The sequence below is a fragment of the Cupressus sempervirens genome, chromosome 10 (genome assembly GCF_028749045.1).
Source record: "Cupressus sempervirens isolate cs-2001-9-10 chromosome 10, ASM2874904v1, whole genome shotgun sequence".
Lineage (NCBI taxonomy): Eukaryota > Viridiplantae > Streptophyta > Pinopsida > Cupressales > Cupressaceae > Cupressus > Cupressus sempervirens.
This window is the reverse complement of record NC_143127.1, coordinates 823,083,745-823,101,529: the sequence shown is the minus strand read 5'-3', so window position 1 is coordinate 823,101,529 and position 17,785 is coordinate 823,083,745. Positions and strand designations below refer to the sequence as shown.

Genomic DNA, 17,785 nt, shown 5'->3' with positions numbered 1-17,785 from the left:
ATTTTTGTTAGTTGGACAGCTGTTATTTCTGACCCGAAAATAGCAGTAGTATTTATGGGTAGCTTGGACAGCTATTCGTTTTTATCTATGTATAGCAGCATTAGTTATGGGTGGTTTGGACAGCTGTTTGTCCACTTGCCAAGAATTAGTAAATGGTTATTGCAAGGATAATTATTTACTAATTTTAGTGATTCCCTTTTGGACACCTTGCAACCAATTCTATTGTTGGCTGTCGAGTTGTCTTAATCTCAACCGTCGATTGTAAATCAATCTCAGCCGTTGGTTTACCAATAGGAGTAGTATAAAAGGAGGTCAGGGGGGCATTTGGAGAACATGAAGAAGTTTGGAGAAATGTTTGCAGTGTTAGCAAACAGTCTTGCAATGTTAGCAAGGGCGCAGTGTTAGCGCGAGAATAGCAGTGGGGAATATCAGCGGGAGAAATTAGGAGGATGTCAGAGTTCTGCCAGTGAGAGGCAAGGAATTTTGTATCTCTTGATTTGCTGAAGTTTAATATAATTCCTCATCTATAGAACTGGTTTTCCCTTAGGGGTTTTTTCAAGGACAATTTGTTCGAAAATATTGTGTTCATTGTGTTGCGCATTTCTTTTCGTATTTTATAAATGAAGTTGCAGTTGTGTTATTTTTTGATATTAGCTGGGAATTTATTTTCAGCAGTTTAATAATCATTTACGATAGGAGATTAATAATCAGTGACTGCAATAGTTGATTTTTCACACATATAATTATCGAGACGATAAAAATAAATTAAAAACTTCCACCCTAAAGTTTTAAATATTATAGCAGTTTCTTGGACAGTGCCTGGATGTTTGGAGGGATGACGCAATGGTAAATTAATTTGTGGGGCAGAGAGAGATCAGTTGTGAGTGTGAATGAAGAAAATCAAAACTACATGCTTGAAATCAGCATGCAAAGGATTAACAGCAACAAGGTGACGGAAGTAACAGCAGCCACATCGCCTCGGTGAATAAGATGCTTTGTCAGGCCACACCCCATCCCTTTGATAGGCACCTTCGCTACTTTATCTATTCCCTCTGCAAACATCACTGCCATCCCCATGAAAAGGTGGGCCTCCAAATGGCAGTGGAATGCCCATACTCCTGGATTATCGGCCTTAAACCGGATGGCCGTCCATCCATACGGAAACAGAGCCACCGTGTTGCGCAGCGGCGGATTCACCGTATTGTATTTCAGAGGGTCCTTCACGGGATCGAACGCGCCATCTCCGTACCCAAGAATCCAGAAATCGTGGCCGTGAAGATGCAATGGATGGATCTCTGAATGGTTGGCAGTCAGAGTATTCGCATTCTGAAGAATCACATCCACAACTGAGTTCAATTTGAAGACGTAAACGCCGTTCCCTTCAACAGCGTTGGGATTTTGGGGAGGAATAGTGATGTCGTAGTCACGGGGACCGTACACATCCGGAGGCGGAGTGGTATCATAGGCGCCCTTTATTTCGTATTTCATGGCGGCCAAGTACGGATTCGGTGGCGGCACTAGGGAAATGTTGTTGATCGCCCACTTCGTGTATCCGTTGATCTTCTTCTGCGTGTTGAGAAGGATGAGCCGCCTGTTGGAATGAAGTGGAGGAAGCGCTTCGTGTCCTTCTAGAGCAACAATTTTCTTGGCCAGAGCTTTGCTGTAGGCGTAGTCGTTCCACAGTGGACTCGTGGGAGATGGCGCAGTGGGGAGTTCGGTTGAGGGACTTGGAAGATAGTTGAGAATGGCCAGTCCAGTGGGAGTCTTGGGGAGCCTACCCCTAACGTTCACAGCTACCCAATAGTTCTGAGAAGGATCTTGGTCTGCCCTAATCAGAACGGAATATGATTCGCCAGAGTAGACGTCCAAGTTGTCTATCTCTACCGGCTCTACGTAATGCCCGTCTGCTTCGACAACCGTCATCTTGTGTCCCTGTGCAAAATGAAAGGTGAGAAACATAGGAAGTCCTTAAATGTGGACTGAGATTGACTGGAATAGTTTCTTATTTTATAGTTGGGAAAACACTGTTTAGTTCTTCAAGCAGCCTGATTTAGCGAATGAAGAAGTATTTGGGGTTAAAACGGCTGACCTGGATCACAAAGTTGAGTGCCGAAAGAGACGCCACGCTGGCAATGTGGAGGTGGCATGTTTTGCCAGGCTGGATCTGCAGGACTTTAGGCGAGCACTGCGCGTTTGTAGCGTTGCACGACTTGGTCGCTGAACAGTCGTATTTTCCTCGTCCCTCTATCAGCAGAGACTGGGTCAACAGTGCCACATAGTGTTTTCAAATGATATATTCTTTTGACATGATTTAAAATATTGATTAAAACATATTGGAACCGTTTATTAAAACAAGTATTTTAAGATATTAATATACATAATATTTAGGGATTCATATAAATGAGTTCTAAAATAAATATATAAAAATATGCGATGATTGGTCAAAATTTGGGTCAAAAATTGGATCTAAATAATAATACAAAATTATAATTATAATTAATCACATAGAAATATCTCATATTTAAGAATATGTGAACAAAACATTCATATAAAAATATTTAACAGCTCATCAGAAAATACGATCTACAACATCTATATCATTAGATAATACTATTAAAAATATTGATACAAAATATATTCAACAATTGGTCATCAGAAAATATCTAAAACATCTTTAAAAAAAAATTTTAAACATTGATATAAAAATATTCAATCATTTATTATTAGACAATGTCATGCAAAACATGAATACAAAATATTACATTAATTTTTTTCTTAAAAATAACGATCCATAACACCAATACTGCAATAATGTACAATTCATCATAATTATAATGTAAAACATTTATACAAAAATATTAATTAAAAGACATAATCTAAAATACGGCACAAAAATATTCATTTATTCATAAGCAGACGGGATCCATTATAAAACAAAGAAAGTAATAAATATACACAATCGATTTCAAAACTGCTTTAAAATACTATCAGCGACCCATAAATTCCCTCTGAGCGTTGTAGGCCATAATGACCATGATAGAAGTACGTCCCAGGCTGCAATATTTCACATACTCGTGATTGATATTAACATGAAATGAAGCACACATTTCAATTTACTCCTAACTAATACATTCTAAACTTGTTCGCAATGAAAGAGATTCAAACTTACTCTGTCCACAACAAACCTATATTTGTAAGACTCTCCAGAATAGTTCGCGCACTGCGAAGTGGAAGCCATCCCGTCGTTCCAGGGAGTGCCGATCTGCAATACAAAACAGCAGGATAGAGTTATCTCTGCCATAGGTGAGCTTGGTGCCCATCAAATTGAAGAAAATAAGATACACACAAGAATTGTTTAAGAAAAAAAAGTATTTATCAGTTGAACAAATTACAATATGTTTTTTATCATTAGATTAAGGCTCAATTGATTAGAGTGATTGGAGATGATAAATGCATATAAATTAAGTGATGTTGTTTTTATGTAATTAATGTTTGCAAGAGTTGTGATAGAAAAATTGATGTAAAATCTAATACACAATTCAATCACTATGATTATAGAATTATCTCTTAATACTATATATTATAAATTATTTCTCAATATGAAATCTTGAAGAAATCTTAAAACAACTAAAACAAAAAGAAGTCTCATTCATGTACATGCAAAATTACAGATCAAACAATCTTAATTTATAAAAACTGATTCTAGCTTATGGAAAGGGAAAAAAAACTTATGGTATTTGAATGTTAACCATGAAGAAAAATGAGGAGAAAGTAATTGAGGTGCCGTTACAAAAACACGCATTGTGAAATCACAAGGAGGCATAACACTATACATACATTATAGTTTATCATATCTAACAGGAGTACATAATATAGTTAATTTATAGATAGTATCATATTACTTACCAACAAAATTTATAGTTTTGAAAGAAAATCCGGATAATTTACCTGGCGAACGCCATGCCAGTGAATAACAACGTTTTCAGTGGGCATCAAGTTCTCTAAATGAACAACAATGGTGTCCCCTTCTGTGGCTCTGATGGTGGGTCCAGGGAATTGTCCATTTATAGAGATGATGTTCATCTCCACACAATCAGGAGCCCAGGTCTGGTAATTTACAGTCCAATTGAACTCCACTACGTTGTTCGAGCCCGTCTTTGTCAATGTTGGGGTTTTAATAAAATAAAACAGTGCGAACAAAGCAAACAACACAGATAAAACTCTTCCATCACACACTACAGGAAGTCTGCAAGCCATTGCAAGCAGTGTACACTATCACTAATATCAGAATCCACATAGATCGATCTACACATTTTCTTCTCCACACGAATCCTTTTTGTAGTCGTTCCAGTAATGAGAATATTCCAAGCTACAACTGGAATCAAGAAAAAACAAATGAATACCATCTTTATATTTTTATCTAAAGACCATTCTCCTTCTAATATGACCATTACATTTGCATTCATATAAACATTGAATCTAGAAACCAATCCTTCTGCAACTAAGATCTGTCAACTCACATTGAATCTGATATCCAAATAATTAAAAAGAAGATTGAACATTATAATCCAACACGTTTTCTTTAGAACCATGATCATGTTCATACTCTTAGCATTTATTCTCAACAGTGTTGACTTTTGCATTTTATTCAATTATAATACAGTTTAATATCTAACAATAGATTTTCAATATTATTGCATTAATCATGGGGTTTTCCCCTATTCTTAACACAAAACATTGCATTTTCATACACTTAATGCCCTGACATTATCAGCATTTCTGCCATGATTGTCATAACGTACTTAAGGAGAATTAAATATCTCTCGGGCACTGACTACATATTAAGGAGAATTAAATATGTTTAAGACCAGCACCGTTCCACTCAGTGACTGGTAATTCAAGGTGAATTATATATCTTTATGGTTTACTTTTCACACTGCCCATAAAATGTCCACATGGGGCAATCTCAGCCCTTCGACACCTTCATACTTTGATTTATTTGTCCATTCTGATTTGTGACTTTATTTAGTTAATTATATCATTCATCAAAATAAAAATAGTTGTAAGTGCTTTTCAAGGTCCACAGCACTATATATATCACATCTTAAATTATTGACTTTTCTTGCACGTGTGAGAAAAGTGAGTTTTCCCTCAATAGTTTAAGATGTGATATTTATATATAGAGAGGGAGGTACATTTCAAAGGCAATAAAGTCATTTTTTTTTAGTTAGAAGATGAAGCACTTAAAATTATGAGAGATGAAAGGTATAGTAATATTCTAAACATTTTTAAAATAATAACAAATAATATTATTGGAAGTATAATTGAAAGGTAAATAAGTTATATTTTTAATGAAAAGGTTATTTTAAATAGTTGTAGTAGTGTGTTGAAATGAGAAATGGGAATAGGCATGCTTATAAAAGAGAACCATTTTATCTAATCAAAGTAATGATCTTGATTTAACCTTCTTGAGATATTGTAGGTCTTTGCATTCGGAAAGAATTGATTGTTGAAGGTGGTCCCACAATATTGGCTCTCACTTAAACTATTATTTTTTAAAAAACTTTAATTTCATATGTGTATTACTAAAAAATAGTAAAGAATTAAAAATTGAGAAAACGAGAGAGGAGGAGAGGGCTCTGCAACTGAACATCCATAGAGCCCTCATTACTCTCCTTCGTACAAGGCTTTAATGGCCTTGGCTTCACCCGAGGTTGCAAAGACCAACCGCCTAAACACTTGATCCTGCATTTAAGTCTCACCATAATGTCACTTCTTCATCATTTCTCAACAACATCCAATCTACTCTACATTATCACGTTGTTGCTCATCATGGAGAACAAAGGGAAGGTGCAGGGGACCAAGCCAATGGAGAACGATCCATCTCGTTCAAGCAAGTGATGCAAGGAATCCATCCCATCCCATCCCATCTGACATCAAGTTCGTCAAGGACATCTCGATCACCACCGTTCAACCTACCCAAGAAGGAGATGGAGGTAAGGATTCAGCTTTACCCTCTTTTGTTATTAAACCTAATGACCAAATGAGGGTAGAGAAAGATAAAGAGAAAATTAGGCTTAAGAACATTGTCATTTTCTTTGCTACTATGGACCCCCTCAAATTATCATCAAGAAATTTCCTAAATGACTAGTTTCAGAGACTATGGGGGCATAAATTAGGGAATCACTTATCTTTCTATCTCATGTTGCAAAGGGGCTTATTTATTTTTGTTGGTGTAAATAAGTATTTACTTTTTACACTTTACGTAAGTTTACTTAGGATAATGTATTTTCATATTAGTTGTCATGTAGACACCTAGGAGTTTGCATATTCATATGAGTTGTCAAATAGACAACATAGTAGTTTGCACTCCAATTGAGCACGTGTTGTCTACTACATCTCTTTACAAGATACACCTTTGTATTCTTATCCTCTCATTGTTGCACATACATTCATGCACAATGGACGATAATCCACTCTTGGTGGACATGTGCTTAGTTGTTACGCTTATCACTTGCATGACTCCAAGTCATCTTGATTGCCTTTATATACAAGGCACTTTTATGATGTATTTATCCAATTGTCTAATTAATCCATTCTCATTTGATCATCTCTTATCTCTCTTGTGCTATCTCTTGAGCTTCTTTATCTTGGCATTTCATTCTTTCCTTAGGAAAATTATTACATGGTATCAGAGCTATACCAAATTCTTACATGGTATCAGAGTCATAGGAGTAATTTCATTACATAGCCATTGAAGATTTTTTTGTACGTTAAGATTAGAGCTTGCTAGTACAAATAAAATGTTGGCATCAGATTCAGAAGGTCCAAACCTCACTAAATCGGCTCATGTTTCATCCAAATCAGACATATGAGGTGAAATCTAGAGTCATTTGATTTTTGGAGGTGCAACGATGGTGATTCATAATAAATAATTACAGAGGTGATTTTCAAATAGCGATATCTCACTCATATGGACTCCTTTTTTGTAGCATTTTTTTTGTTTTGGGGTAGAATTTTGTGATCTACACATTGCTACAATTTCTTTGTAATCTCTATTCCTAATTTTTTTGGAAAATCATAAATCCCAACTTCTACAACTTCAAAGGCTTCATTCAAGCTCATATGGACACATATTCAAGTATTTTTTTTTTCAAGTGCATAATTTTTTGTCTACTTTCCAGATATGGTATTAATTTGGAGTAATTTTGAGTGAACATGGTACTTTCAACATTTGATCATTCTTGACCTATTTTGGCACTTGTAATTAATTAGATCCTTGAGAGATCTCATGTCTTATCTTGTTGATTCTAATATAGCTTCATATTTTTTGTTGTAACCATCAAAATTAGAAGTCCACTTTAGTTCATTTTGACAAGTGGAAATTGTACATGCACTAAGTATAAAGTGCCAAAGCATCTTTTTTTTTTTTTTTTTAGGGGGGTAGGGGGGTTCTTTATTTTTCACATTTTGGAGACTACAGTAATTTATTTTTCATGAGATAAGCACATCATGGGTAAAGTCATGGAAGAGAAAATTCATCCGGAAATTATTTTTTTACTGGGGATAATTATACATCATAGTAAACTTAGGGAATTATTACAAGTTGTAGATGGATAAAACTCTTACCTAATCTTTATGGACTTATTCCTAGGCACAAATCAAAGTTCAAAAAATTATCTTGGTGTGATAGGAAAATGCATATAAGGGGATTGATTGCTTATAGCCTTGGTCCACCTTTCTTCTCTAAATTTGATAGCAAGCTAGAAGGTATTAAGTTCCTACACACACATTGGATTATTACACTTTGGATATCCTCATGTTCCTCCATTACCAGAAGATCTAGTTACAAATTGTCTCGTTCCACTTGATAATGTAGATAGCATTCCCTATGATGAGCATACCTTATGGAAAATTCAAAATTTTGATGATATTGAGAGTCTTGATGGTCCAAAGACTCCAGTTGTAACTATTAATTATCCTATTGATATTGCATATAATATTGTTCTTGATGATGTTAGTATTCATGCAGTCATGGATTCAAGTGATTCAGTGTAGTAGGATATTCATTGTCTTCTAGACTTAGTTCCATGGGATGACTACTTGAAAAACATTTCTAGTTTGTATGTGGACTACTACATTATAGATTTGGGAGACACTATTGATGGCATTCATCTTCTCTTTGGTGAAGATGATTCTCCTTCAGTTGTTGCAAGGGAACACTCAGGCCCTCATCTTCATTCTCTACGTGATCATTCTTTTGAGGTTGACATGATGGTGGATACTTTGATATAACAGTTGGAGGAAGTCACTTTCTTTTCAAAGGAGACACTTGAGTCTTTGATTTATGTTCTACATTCATCCTCAGTTGATCCTAACTTGTCTTTTTCAATAGAGTGGTATAGTACACATGATCCAGAGGATGAACCTTTTAGTATTGACATTGGGACACTTGAGCAAGTTTCAGAGATTCCATACATTTTGAGGTTTCTTCCTATAGATGAGGAAGGCTTAATTGATACACCTTTGATTGTGTTTCTTCCTAAGGGGAGGAATGTTGTTCTACACTCATAGCATGGTTTCTACATCGAGCTGGGAGCATCTACCATAGGTGTACATTCTACATTGGGGGGGAGGGGGGGGAAGGGCGGCTGCTATTTAGTCTCTCTTCCACTTCTTCTCTCTTATGGGGGGGATCTTTTCCTCATATGAGGTCTTCTCTCTCATTTTCTCTTATTGTACTTATCTCTCTTTTTGGAGGGGGGTTTTCCCATGTGGTTTTCCCTCTTTCTCCACTTTATGAGAGATCGCATTACATATCTTTTTTGCACTTACAGTTTTTACATGGTTCCTAACATGCCCTAGTAGCTAGGACTCATCTTGCATTATTATCTATCTTTTGTGAGCTTAAGTGTATTCCCCTAAGTTGCACTTAAGGGGGGTGTTAGTGTAAATAAGTATTTACTATTTACACTTTACTTAAGTTTATGTATGATAATGAATTTTCATATTAGTTTTCATGTAGACACCTAGGAGTTTGCATATTTATATGAGTTGTCATGTTGACAACACATTAGTTTGCACTCCAATTGAGCACATGTTGTCTACTACATCTCTTTATGAGATACACCTTTATATTCTTATCCTCTCATTGTTGCACATACATTGATGCACAATGGATGATAATCCACTCTTGATGGACATGTGCTTAGTTGTTATGCTTATCACTTGTATGACTCCTAGTCATCTTGATTGTCTTTACATACAAGGCACTTCTATGATGTATTTATCCAATTTTGTGATTAATCCATTCTCATTTGATCACCTCTTGTCTCTCTTGTGTTATCCCTTGAGCTTCTTTATCTTGGCATTTCATTCTTGCCTTAGGAAAATTCTTACATGATATAAGAGCTTGAAGTAGATTCTTACATGGTATTAGAGCTATACTAAATTCTTACATGGTATCAGAGCTATAGAAAATTCTTACAATTTTGAATTTCTACAAACCTAACTCCTAAAAAGTAGTAGAAAAGAAATTTTAGGAAGTTGGCTATGCTGAATTCACGATTTTTCCATGGTCGCTTGATTCTATTAATGATGAAATTCTAGCTCTAGCCAACCCCACATGGGTAATGGTTAGTAACATGTCAACCTTTGTCTAGAACTTCATTCAACAACTACTTGAACCTATAAGTAGAGTCCTTAAAACTAATCAGTCAAACACTTTAATTCCAAATTTAGATGTAAGAGCTCCTATCTCTATTTACCCTACAAACAAGACCCAAAAAAAAATTCTTAAACATTGGAGAGTCACCCATTTGTTTCCCTGTTACCTACATGAGTGGTCTCAAAACTTGTTATTTGTATAGAAGAGATTGACATAGGAGGAAGTTGTTCCCTCTTCTTGCTAAAAAATATCATCTTCATAATGAGTTAGCTCCCCCTAAGATTCTTCCTAAATTCAATTTTTTTATTGTGCCTTCTCTCCTGACCCCAATAAAATTTCTCTTGACCCCAAAGCATCGCTATGGTTGAAAGAATCTGAAGATATTTGAGCCTTCCTTAATAAGTTGAAAGATCGGTTTTTCAAACCATCACTCGGCCTAAGGTTTTTGACTTTCCCTCACCTTTGGAAGGGATAACATCTCTTTTGGGTGTCCATTCAATTAACTTTGGTCTTGGTCCCAAATCTCCTTCTTGTAATTCTTGGTCTCTCCATGCTCAACAGTTATGGTGCAGGGGCACCCATGTGGGTTAAGAAAGACCTAGGGCTCCCTTTGGGATTTTGTCTTATAGTGGTGCTAGCTACCACTAGGAGAATAAAGGGACTCATGTAGTCCTAAGGAGGTAAGGTGTTAGGTTTGGCAATCCTAGATAGGTAAAAGTTGCTCACTAGGATAACATAGGTGTTTTGAGGCTTGGAAGGGTAGAATGGTCAAATAGATTTTCTAAGGCAATATTTAGGTGTTTTAAGTCATATTTGGGCATTATATTTAAGGTTTCATGAATTTTGGAGAAATTTTGAGGACTTAGCTACTTAAGATGTAAAAGTTGCTCAATTGTTGTCAATGACAACATTGACAACTTTTCTTGCATTTTGAGAAACTTTTTCTAGAAGGTTTTATAACTATCTGAAATAGTTAGGAGCATGGGTGGAAAGCCTATATGATGTCATTCTCAACCTATTCAAGGGGTTGATGAAGTTGATTTTTGCATTGTACAGACTGAGCAAAAAGTTTTCTTTAACAATTTTTAAGCTTTTGTGTGGATTTGGCATGTAGATGGATTAGATTCGGAACTTTTTGTTTTGGAGGTGTTAGAGTGTATAGTTTTAGGATTATGTAAAGCTTTAGTTCTTCATTTTTTAAGGTTTAAAGTGCTTGAAATAAATATTTTGTTTCCTATCAGCATATTGTTCTGAATCAAGTTGCTTGCACAAATGGGGTCATAGGACCACTTCTCATCATAGTACCTATATGGTCTTTTATGATTTGGAACATGACTCCATGTACATTGTGTATAGTGGAGATGGGGCCCTGGAAAGATGAGGAGGTATATTTGAAGTGATACCCTAGGCAAGTCCTGGTAACTTGGTTAGGGATCACAGATTCGAGCAAGTGGAATGGGAGTGGTTGAACATTGTTGATACTTCAACCTGAGATTGGATTATGTTAGGAGATGTTCTAGATTAACCCCAATGTACAAGGAAAGGATGGTGAAAATACACACTATTAAATGTGACCTTGTTAAAGGATTTAATCACCCTATTAGGAGTGGCCTTGTTAGAGGACTTTAGAACATTCCATTAGAATGTCACCGAATTAAAGGATTTACATAGATTGTTAGGTCCTTATGACTGTTAGGTCAACCTTGATTAAAGGATTTCAAATACTATTCACAATGGTTAGAAAGTAACAACGGGCTTGATCTATTTAGTACAACCTGATTGGCATGTTCATATCTTTGTTCAGCTCTTAATACCTGATTCACTTTCTGGCCTCCATTGTCATCTCAATCTCATATCTTCTTGGAAACCATTCAATAAATCACCCTTCACATTAATAACAAATCCAACTTTCTATAAATCCTTCAAAACATGCATAGCTTCTCTACACTTCTCTTTTTCTCCAAATGCAAGCACAACTCACCTTTGTACCTCTTTAAATAAGCAGTTCTAATCTTTTTATGCTTAATCAACACCATAGCTCTTAGTGTTCACTATTTGATCCATCAAACACAATGTATCTAATTGTCATTTTGTTTATGTCTTCTATTCTATAAAATTCTCCTTGAACTCATGTCTTAGATTGTTTATCTGATCCTCTAATGAAATTAAATGATCCAACTCATCAATCCTTATCTTTAACATGTTTTCCATATCCCAAGAAATTAACTTAGTTGGCTAGAAATTTTAATTCCTCTCAAACAGTTAAAATGGTATTCCTTGGCCAACACTAGGTTGTGACATTTGGTCATCACTAAATTACTCATTCACTATAGAAATTCTTTCTTGGCATCAATATTGTTCCTCGATCGATACTGATGTTTGGTCAATACTAGATTTTCTCATCACTTACTATGGCTCGATTGACACTAGAAACACTTGGCACCTACATTAAGATTCCTTAATCTTTTACATTGTTTCTTAGTCAAGCCTTCAGAAGTGATCTATCTTTTTTTATACTTCCAAAACTTAAAAATTGTTGTCTTCTCCTCTATAACCATGATTTACACAATCACTTTGTCTTGTCAAAGTCTAACTAATCAAATGTCCATTTGTAGTTTCCTCTTCATAACTCAACATTTCCTCTAGATGTTTTTGATATGAATAACTTCTCAAATCCTCTTCATCAATTAAATAGATATGACATTTAGATCAAATAGAAAATTGTCTCACCAGTAGATTTGACATCAATGACAACACAATAAATGTTCTAATTGTAGCTTCTAAAAAACTTGCAATTGGTAACTCCACATAGCTTTCAAATTTTGGTTCTAGCACTATCTCTTTGGAGGGTGGTTCCTTATAGGATGTTGTATTAGTTCCATCCATTTCTATGAACCTTTTTTCTATCTATCATATTTTTCATTATGGCTTTGATAAGACAATTGAGTCCTCACCACATGATGTGGTTATTCAAGACCTCCATCATCTTGATTTGATTATTTATATTGGGAGCTTTGATTTACAGTCTCTCTTTTATCACTTAATGCCTTTGAGATCTTTGATTCTACAGGTGTTTCTCTTTCTACTAATGTAGACACATTTAAAAAACTTTGGCATGAGTGTTTTGGTCATGTCAACTATAGATGTCTATAGCATATGAGTACATAGGAGCTAGTGACTAGGCTATCTCAGATCTATTGTACTAACGGTGTTTGTCAAGATTGTGCACTTGGAAAAAATCACAAAGATCATTTTCTAGTAGGTAGATCCGCATGTGCTAAGGCACCATTGGAGTTTATACACAGTGATCTTATGGCATTCCCTACTCTATCTTTCTAGGTGTCTGATATGTGCTTACCTTCATAAATGACTTCTCTAGATGCAAATGGGTGTACTTTTTGAAGTACAAGTATGATGTCTTTGATTCATTTCATATATTTAAGACATTAGTTGAGAAGTAATCTAGTCTTTCTATCAGGCTTATATACGCACTGATGATGGTAGGGAATATGTGAATTTTTTTATAGATATTTTTGCACTGAGCATGATTTACATCATCAATTCACAATTCCCCATACCCCTAAGTAGAATGAGGTTGTTGAGAGAAATAACATAATATTATGGGAGATGTCCAATTGTATGATACAGTCTTGAGATATGGGTCCTTCCTTTTGGGATGAGGTTATCAATTGTACCAACTATATTCAAAATCAGATGCCTCACAAGGCATTGCAACATTTAACTGCTGAGGAGGCTTGGACTCATGTCAAGCCCAATGTTTCTATATTCCATATTTTTGGTAATGAGGCTTGGGCATTTATTCCAGATGCATAGAGGGAAGCCATGGAGAGGAAGAGTTGACCACTCATATTTTTTGGCTATTGTGAGGATGTAAAGTCATATAGGATATTTGATCTTGATTCCAGAGAGGTCTTGTTTTGGAAAGATGTCCAGTTTGATGAGCATTATCCTCTAATGGTGTCTCCATCACTAGCTTCTCCCTCACTGCCTAGTACTTCCTCTTCTTCTCTATAGCATTCTTTATCCTTTGAGGAAGATCTTGATGATGATCCACCTTCCCCTTCCCCTGATGTTCTGTGAGTACCCATGTGGTCTCATGATATTGTTGATGCAATTGGACCTATGGAAGGAGATCCTTCATATTCTCATCACACTCATGCTCAAACATCTAGTACTAAACTATTGAGTAATACCATTTTAGATGATCCACAAATTTTTTGACAAGAGATAGGATACTCATATTGGAATAGGGCTATCGATGTGGAGTACTCCTCTTTCATGAAGAACCACACTTGGGGTCTTTGTCCTCTTTCGAAAGGAAGAAAGTTGGTTTGGTGTAGGTGGGTGTATCATACCAAGTATGTTGCAGATGGTTCTTTTGATAAGTACAAGGCACATCTTGTTGTGAAGGGCTTCTCATAGGTGGAGGGTATTGATTACTCTAAGATCTTTTCTCCTATCACCAAGATGAATTTTATTCACCTTTTCCTCTCTCTTTAAGCTTCTTAGGGATGTAAAGTATTTCAAATGGACATGAAAAGTGCCTTTTTGCATGGAGGCCTACATGAGGAAATCTATATGGAGTAGCCTTAGGGTTTTGGGCAGGACTCTTCTACAGTGTGTAGACTTTGGAGGTCCTTGTATGCTCTTAAACAAACACCTTGGGATTGGTATGAGAAGATGAATTCCTTTTTTATTGCATCACTTCTTACACATTGTAATTTTAATCCTACAGTGTACATTCAACATCATGGGGCTAACCTATTGATACTTGTGCTATATGTTGATGATCTCATTATTACAAGTAGCTCACCCTCTATGATTCAAAGTGTTCAACAAGCTTTGAGAGAGAAATTTGAGATGATAGACCTTAGACTTTTGCCCTATATTTTGGGCTTACGAGTTGTTCAATATTTAGATGGGATAGCCATACTCCAGCAGAAGTATGCTTTTGATATGCTCTTTAGATTCAGTATGCTTGATTGCAAGTCTACTCCCACACATTTTCAGTCAGATGTTCTTTTATATACCACTTTCTCTACTCCTATAATAGATTCCACTTTATGTAGATAGCTTGTGGATAGTTTGTTATATGTGACACACACACGCATACTGATCTTTTCTTTGTGGTTGGACTTGTCTCTCAATTCTCATATGATTCTCATGAGAGTCATTGCAAAGATGTCAAATATTGAGATAATGGGTGTTGCACACATTGCATAATATTATTATTTTATTTTATTTTATTATGTAATGTTGTACCTAGGAGCACCTAGATGGACATGCAACATGTAAAAATTCCAATGAGATATACTTGATGAGTTGTATTGTAACATTGTGATAATATTGGGAAAAAGAATTAAATGTCCAATATTAAATGTAGGGTCAGTGGGTTAGGTAGCACATGATTTATGTAATACCACTTGTTGGTTTTGTGGGACTTGCTGCTATATAATTAACCACAAGGGTAGTTGTTGTGTGAAAAAGATAGAAAGAAAAAAGGCAAGAGTCGAGCAAGACTAGGCTTGACAGGTTAGCCAAGGGAGCATTTGTGAAAGTTGGAAGCATGGCATGGGATGTGTGGATTCGTGCTTGTTCACATGGATTGTTTGGTTGTGTATATGGCTTTGAAGGATTCCATGGTTGTATTGCAATGGTGTTTTTTTTGAATAATACATGGTGATGGATACTTTTGGAGGATGGGTTTTTTTCCACTCAATGAGGGTTTCCCAGGGTATATATTATGTCACATTTTTTGTGGGTATGTTGTCTATTCTCTTGCATGTGGATTTTAATTGCATATCTGTTTCAGATCTATTATGGGTTATGTGGAAATAGTTATATTATTTTGTTGCAAGTTTCCTTACAAGTGGTATCAGAGCTATGGTTTTGTTGTTGTAACCCTCAATTGGATCCATGGGAATGCATGAGAGGATAAAAGAAAGGGCAAGATATGTGAGTTATGAATTGCAAATATGAGAGTTTTGGATTTGTTGTTATGATGGGGTGTTGGTAGATTTTGGGCATATGAAATTGTTGGCCAAAATGATTTTTTGGATGTTTCATTTAAATGAGAGTTTTAGGGGGGGGGCTTGTAGAAATGACCTCCTGGACAAAAACATACCTCACCATTGGATCTGGGTTGATGTTTCTGTAAATTTTAGTATGTAATATGGCCTAGTTTGGCCATGTTGATAGAAAAATACAAAGGTTTTTAGTTTCAATCCCTAATGACTATCAAATTTAATCCCATCAAAATTTTCGTCACAAAAAAAAAATCATAGTGAAAATGGTATAAAGATCATCTTGGTAAACGACCATAACTTTCTCTCAAGATTTCAGATTTTAAACTTCTTACAGTCATTTGAAAGCTAATTTAGAGCACTACAACTTGGTGTAGGTTTGATTCTATGATTATGACATTTTTTCAGGTTTTAAGAGCCCATAATTTAGTTGTTTATTATGAGCAAAGATTTGGGCATAACTTGAACATATGGAGTCAGATTTTGGACTTTGAGTAGTCAACAGAAAGCTCTTGGAGAGCTCTAAACATTGATTCTAATTTAGTGTAGGTTTGATATAGTTTATTAGGTAATATATTGATCTGAATGGTTTATGATATATATTTTCTATGGTAACATTGTGAGTTTATGACATTGTATGTTTTGGAGATTTGAGATTTCATGTCATTGTATACTCAATCCACATTTTAGATTGGTCTCATATTTTTTTTTAGGTTAAGGTAAAAACAAGTTTTGAAGGGACTCAAAACCCTTTACAAAAAACTATAGATAAACATTAAGCACCACCAGGTTTTACAAGGACCCAAAACCTAAAGTTTTAAACAAAGAAACTAGGTTTAACAGGGACCTGAAACCAAATGTTTAAACCATAAAAAAGAAGCTAGGTTTTACAAGGACCTGGAACCTAGAGTTTTAAACAAGCTGGAAAAAAAAAGCAAAACCAATAAAACCACATGGACCAACAACTAGCACACTAGCTCCCATGACCAACACCTACAACAGCTCTTTGATGATATTCACCACCTCTTTAACTGCTTCTGTAGTACTCTTGATAATATCAGCCAAAGCTAAAACAAGAGCCTCAAGAGCCTCAGTGACCTTTTTCCTCATGCTCTTCCTAGTTCTCTTACTAGGTCCTCTTGGACTCCCCATCCCAACATTACTTGGAGACATTATCTCCTAATTTCTCTTCTTACCCAAGTTGGTCGCCACTACACATAGTCTAGAAGTGACATATTCCATTCTCTCACCACTTTCCTTAATTAAGTAATGGAGCTCCTGCACATATTCCTTGAGCTTTTTAGGGATGTTACCAATTTGTATTTCCATATGAGCTCTCATGGTGCATTCATAGTCCAAATCTTTCTGCATAACCCCCATTTTCTTCTTAAGTACCATGATTTCATTGTAAAGCCAAGAATCACCCTGAAGGGAAGCCTTTACTTTAAGCTTAGCAGTGTGAAGAAAGGATAATTTTGCTTCATGATATTCTTCCCTACCATCTACAATAGCCCTAATCTCATAATCAATAGCAGTAGCAACTGTATTGATCTGGACATCAGTATTGTATCATGCTTCTTCATCCTCTCCTCTTTTTCCTCTTTACTCAGGTTGTTGTGCTTAGCATCAAGGTCTTTATCCTCAATTTCTTTACCAGCATCCTCCTCCATTTTCTTCTCACTGACATTCTTCTTTAGATGGGAAGGGTGAGCACTTTGTTTCTCTTCATCCTCCCTAAGGGCTTTCGATCCAACATTTGAGTCAGTAATTCTATCATTGCTACCCTCCACATAATCTTTACTAATCAACACCCCTTTGCTCCCAGAATATAGATCCAGGTTGGAACTAAGTTCCTCCATTTCCATTGTGTCATCATTGTCATAATTCTCAGATTCTGTGATTTCCTCTACATTTTTCTTATACCTCTCCTGTTTGAAAACCTTTTTTATGCTCTTGCTATCACTAGTGCCCTCCTCGCTAAATTATCCTTAATTCTCTTAGAATGAGAATTATTTCCAGACACTTTCCTCTTCTCCAAAACTGGAGAGGGCTTAATGGCCTTGCTTTTACAGAA

General features: G+C 35.7%; 1 pseudogene; it reads right to left on the bottom strand.

The window, feature by feature from the left end:
* Nucleotides 1-16,884, bottom strand: part of LOC149536474 (L-ascorbate oxidase-like) — a 31,604-nt pseudogene extending 14,720 nt beyond the window's left edge.
* Between the last annotated feature and the right edge of the window lie 901 nt (nucleotides 16,885-17,785).